This window comes from Triticum dicoccoides, chromosome 5A, assembly GCF_002162155.2.
Source record: "Triticum dicoccoides isolate Atlit2015 ecotype Zavitan chromosome 5A, WEW_v2.0, whole genome shotgun sequence".
Lineage (NCBI taxonomy): Eukaryota > Viridiplantae > Streptophyta > Magnoliopsida > Poales > Poaceae > Triticum > Triticum dicoccoides.
Window position 1 is genome coordinate 446,262,189 of NC_041388.1, and position 6,222 is coordinate 446,268,410.

Genomic DNA, 6,222 nt, shown 5'->3' on the forward strand with positions numbered 1-6,222 from the left:
GCCTATGTTTGGATATCGGAAGTGTTCCGGGTGAAATCAGGATTTTACCGGAGTACCGGGAGGTTACCGGAACCCCCCGGGAGGTATATGGGCCTTAGTGGGCCTTAGTAGAAGAGAGGAGAGGTGGCCAGAGATGGGCCGCGCGCCCCTCCCCCCCTTGGTCCGAATAGGACAAGGAGAGGGGGCCGGCCCCCCTTCCTCCTCTCTCGCCCTCCACGAATCCTATTCCAACTAGGAAAGGGGGGATTCCTACTCCCGGAGGGAGTAGGACTCCTCCTGGCGCGCCTCCTCTTGGCCGGCCGGCCCCCCCTTTGAGCCTTTATATACGGAGGCAGGGGCACCCCCTAGAGACACAAGTTGATCCACGTGTTCAAATTCTTAGCCGTGTGCGGTGCCCCCTTCCACTATAGTCCTCGATAATATTGTAGCAGTGCTTAGGCGAAGCCCTGCGACATTAGTACATCAAGATCGTCACCACGCCGTTGTGCTGACGGAACTCTTCCCCGACACTTTGCTGGATCGGAGTCCGGGGATCGTCATCGAGCTGAAAAACGTGTGCTAAAACTCGGAGGTGTCGTAGTTTTGGTGCTTGATCGGTCGGGCCGTGAAGACGTACGACTACATCAACCGCGTTGTGCTAACACTTCCGCTGTCGATCTACAAGGGTACGTAGATCACACTCTCCCCTCTCGTTGCTATGCATCACCATGATCTTGCGTGTGCGTAGGAAATTTTTGAAATTACTACGTTCCCCAACAGTTCCATCATAAGTATCATGCATAGTACAAGTGGCATCATCAATAACATGCGACATATCAGAATTAATAGCAGAGGCGGGTTTAGTTGTCGCAAGCTTACTCAAAACAGAAGGTGAATCAAGTGCAGAGCTAGATGGCAGTTCCTTACCTCCCCTCGTAGTTGAGGGAAAAATCTTGGTTCTTTGATCTTTCAAGTTCTTCATAATGATAAGCAGATATAAATCCAAAGTGACTCAAAGAATAGAGCTATGCTCCCCGGCAACGGCGCCAGGAAATAGTCTTTATAACCCACAAGTATAGGGGATCGCAATAGTTTTCGAGGGTAGAGTATTCAACCCAAATTTATTGATTCGACACAAGGGGAGCCAACGAATATTCTCAAGTACTAGCAGCTGAGTTGTCAATTCAACCACACCTAGAAACTTAATATCTGCAGCAAAGCATTTAGTAATAAAGTAATATGATAGCAGTGGTAATGGTAGCAAAAGTAATATTTTTGGGTTTGGTAGTGATTGTAACAGTAGCAACGGAAAAGTAAATAAGCGAAGAACAATATATGGAAAGCTCGTAGGCATTAGATCGGTGATGGATAATTATGCCAGATGTGATCGATCATGCAACAGTCATAACATAGGGTGACACAGAACTAGCTCGAGTTCATCAATGTAATGTAGGCATGTATTCCGAATATGGTCATACGTGTTTATGGAAAAGAACTTGCATGACATCTTTTGTCCTACCCTCCCGTGGCAGCGGGGTCCTATATGAAACTAAGGGATATTAAGGCCTCCTTTTAATAGAGTGCCGGACCAAAGCATTAACACATAGTGAATACATGAACTCCTCGAACTACGGTCATCACCGGGAGTGGTCCTGATTATTGTCAATTCGGGGTTGCCGGGTCATAACACATAGTAGGTGACTATAGACTTGCAAGATAGGCTCAAGAACTCACATATATTCATGAAAACATAATAGGTTCAAATCTGAAATCATGACACTAGGGCCCTAGTGACAAGCATTAAGCATAGCAAAGTCATAGGAACATCAATCTCAGAACATAATGGATACTAGGGATCAAACCCTAACTAAACTAACTCAATTACATGATAAATCTCATCCAACCCATCACCGTCCAGCAAGCCTACGATGGAATTACTCACGCACGGCGGTGAGCATCATGAAATTGGTGATGGAGGAAGGTTGATGATGACGATGCCGACAGATTCCCCTCTCCGGAGCCCCGAACGGACTCCAGACCAACCCGCCTAAGAGAGTTTAGGGCTTGGCGGCGGCTCCTTATCGTAAAACATGATGAATCCTTCTCTCGACAGGGGGCACGCCCCCACCCTCGTGGACAAGGTGTTGGCCCCCTGGTATTGATTCTTTCGCCAGTATTTTTTATTAATTCCAACAATAATCTCCGTTGATTTTCTGGTCATTCTGAGAACTTTTATTTCTGCACAAAAATAACACCATGGCAATTCTGCTGAAAACGTCATCAATCCGGGATAGTTCCATTCAAATCAGGCATGTTAGAGTCCAAAACAAGGGAAAAAGTGTTTGGAAAAGTAGATACAATGGAGACGTATCATAAAACCTAACAATACCATGAAACATATGGATCCAAATCAGCCCCTTACAAAGCAACGCATAAACTAGGCTTTAAGCTTTTGTCACTCTAGCAACCCATCATATACTTATTACTTCCCAATGGCTCCCTCTAGGCCCAAAAAATGGTGAAGTGTCATGTAGTCGATGTTCACATGACACCACTAGAGGGATGACAACATACATCTCATCAAAATATTGAACTAATACCAAATTCACATGACTACTTATAGCAAGACTTCTCCCATGTCCTCAGGAACAAACGTAACTACTCACAAAGCATATTCAGGTTCATAATCAGAGGGGTATTAATATGGATAATGGATCTGAAAATATGATCTTCCACCAAGTAAACCAACTAGCATCAACTACAAGGAGTAATCAACACTACTAGCAACCCACAGGTACCAATCTGAGGTTTGGATACAAAGATTGGATACAAGAGATGAACTAGGGTTTGAGATGAGATGGTGCTGGTAAAGATGTTGATGGAGATTGACCCCCTCCCAATGAGAGGATCATTGGTGATGATGATGGTGATGATTTCACCTTCCCCGAGGAAAGTTTCCCCGGCAGAATAGCTCCACCGGAGCCCTAGATTGGTTCCGACAAGGTTCCGCCTCGTGGCGGCAGAGTTTCGTCCCGTGACCTTACTTATTATTTTTTCCTCGATGAAAGACTCCATATAGCCAAATATGGGCATCGGAGGGCCACCAGGAGGCCCACGAGGCGGGGGGCGCGCCCCCACCCTTGTAGACGGTGGGTGGCCCCCCTCTGGTACTTTTTTCGCCCAATATTTTCTATATATTCTGAAAATAATTCCTGTGGAGTTTCAGTACTTTTGGAGATGTGCAGAATAGGTCTCGAATATTTACTCCTTTTCCAGCCCAGAATTCCAGCCGCCGGCATTCCCCCTCTTCATGTGAACCTTGTAAAATGAGAGAGAAAAGGCATAAGTATTGTGACGTAATGTGTAATAACAACCCATACTGCAATAAATATTGATATAAAAGCATGATGCAAAATGGACGTATCAACTTCCCCAAGCTTAGACCTCGCTTGTCCTCAAGCGAAAGCCGAAGTCGAAAAATATGTCCACATGTTTAGAGATAGAGGTGTCGATAAAAATAAAATACGGGCATGAGGGCATCATGATCATTCTTAGAACAACAATATATATATATATTTTCATATGATATCCTATGCAAAAGTAACAATTCATCCACATACTCAAGTATGAATCAGAAACTTCATTGAAAACTAACAAACTATAATCTCAGTCATTGAAGCAATTGCAAATTATCATAACATCAGAAAGAGTCAATATACGAGCTTTTCAGCAAGCCCACATACTCAACCATCATTTAGTCTTTCACAATTGCTAACACTCACGTGATATTTATGGTTATGAAGTTTTAATCGGACACAGAGAAAGATAGGGGCTTACAGTTTTGCCTCCCAACTTTTTACCTCAAGGGTAATGTCAACAATAATAGTTCATGAAAAATCACATCCAATTAGCCATATATATCAGGATCATTCCAACACATTGTGCTTGCCAAAGGATAAAATGTAAAAAAGGGGAAAGTGAAGATCACCATGACTCTTGCATGAAGTATAAGACAAGAATAAATGATAAGCCCTTCGCAGAGGGAAGCAGAGGTTGTCATGTGCTTTTATGGTTGGATGCACAAAATCTTTAATGCGAAAGAACGTTGCTTTATATTGCCACTTGTGATATGGACCTTTATTATGCAGTCCGTCGCTTTTATTTCTTCCACACCACAAGATCATATAAAGCTTATTTTTTCCACACTAATAAATCATACATATTTAGAGAGAAATTTTTATTGCTTGCAACGAGGACAACTTACTTGAAGGATCTTACTCAATCCATAGGTAGATATGGTGGACTATGATAGAAAAACTAGGTTTAAGGATATTTGGAAGCACAAGTAGTATCTCTACTTGGTGCAAAAAATTGGCTAGCATGAGAGGGAAATGCAAGCTCAACATGTTGGATGATCCATGACAATATAATTTATCTTAGATGTAAGAAAACATAACCCATTACGTTGTCTTCCTTGTCCAACATCAACTCTTTAGCATATCATACTTTAATGAGTGCTCACAATCATAAAAGATGTCCAAGATAGTATATTTATATGTGAAAACCTCTCTTTCTTTATTACTTCCTATTAATTGCAACGATGACCAAACTATGTTTGTCAACACTCAGCAATTTTTATTCATCATACTCTTTATATGTGAAGTCATTACTCTCCATAAGATCCATATGATCTCTTTATTTCTTTTTATTTCTTTTTCTTTTATTCTATTCCCTCAAGATCATATAAAAATAATCAAGCCCTTGACTCAACACTAATCTTTATTATATACTTGACTATGGACATGATTTTAAGGTCCCTTTGTTTAAGTGCAAATTGGTCAATCTGTCAGGAGGCGGGGTACAGGTAGACCCGCAGTACGGAATGACAACAGTGGATCTGAGCAATCTTGGGTACACTAACGAACCGTTCGTCCTAGCCAATGATGTGGCAAAGGTTATCTGTGTGAAGGACATGTCTACCAGACCGAGAAAAAGAAAAGATAAGGAAGCGAATACATCATACGATGAGCCAAAGCACCACATAGTTCTTTCAGGAAAAAGGGACATGGTGGGAGTGGAGGGCAAGACAGACATGTCTGAAGATTATGAATAGTTTCATCAAATTCCTCCCTTCAAAGTCAAGGCTGACCCAAGCATCCTGATAAACGATGGAGATTATCCATGGTTACGGCGCAATAAGCAAATCACACAAGCGAAAAAAGTGAAGACTTTCTCTCCACAACTATTATGATGATACCATGCCAACTTTCAACCTTTTCATAGTTCATTTGAAATGCCTATTGTACCAGATGAGTTTCTGTACGAAATCCTGATACTTCGAAACATATTGTCCGTTTTGTACACGAAGTGCATCCAGTTTTTGTCGTAACCCTCTCTACTTTCCTGCACATGCTATGTGGGTGAAATGATGATACCATGCCAACTTTCAACCTTTTCAGAGTTCATTTGAAATGCTTTTCAATTTCAGGGTCTTATAGCTGAAAAAATAAAATAAACTTTAATAATATAAATAAAATTTATGAATCTAAAATTATCAACGTATTTTCTGTTCAAAATCATTAAAAGAAAAAAGAATTTTCATAAAGAACTTTTTTTGTTAGGAACTTTAATAGCAAAAATAATTATCATAAAATAAAATAAATAAGTAATTAGAAACAAAATAAAATAAAATAAATAAGTATTTTGTTTTAAGTAGAAAAAAAATAAAATAAATAACGCAAAAAGGAAAAGAAATAAACTGGGAAAAATAAAAAATGCCACCTACGGGGCCACCACGGCGTGAATACGACTAGAAACCCACCCATGGGCCAGGATTCAGGCCCGTAGAAGGCCCAATAGGCCCACAGGAAGATACAGTATGTTTAAGCCCGAAAGCTTGCATATGAGACGAGCTCGAGAGGGCAGCGGGAGTGGGGCTTATAAACCACTCTCGAGCTCCCTCAGCTACCGAGGTGGGACTAAACTTTCGTGTCGCGATGCGGGCAGCAAAAGGCCTTTAGTCCCAGTTGGTGCCACCAACCGGTACTAAAGGCATACATAGGTACCGGTTCGTGGCACCAACCGGTACCAATACCCCCCCTTTAGTCTCGGTTGGTGGCACGAACCGGGACTCAAGCCTTTCCTATATAAGACAGCCCTTAGCAATTTTTTTCAAATTTTGCCACCCGACGACGCCGCCAGGCTACCCCGCCGCCGTCGCCGTCGCCCGTGCCCCCGAGCCCA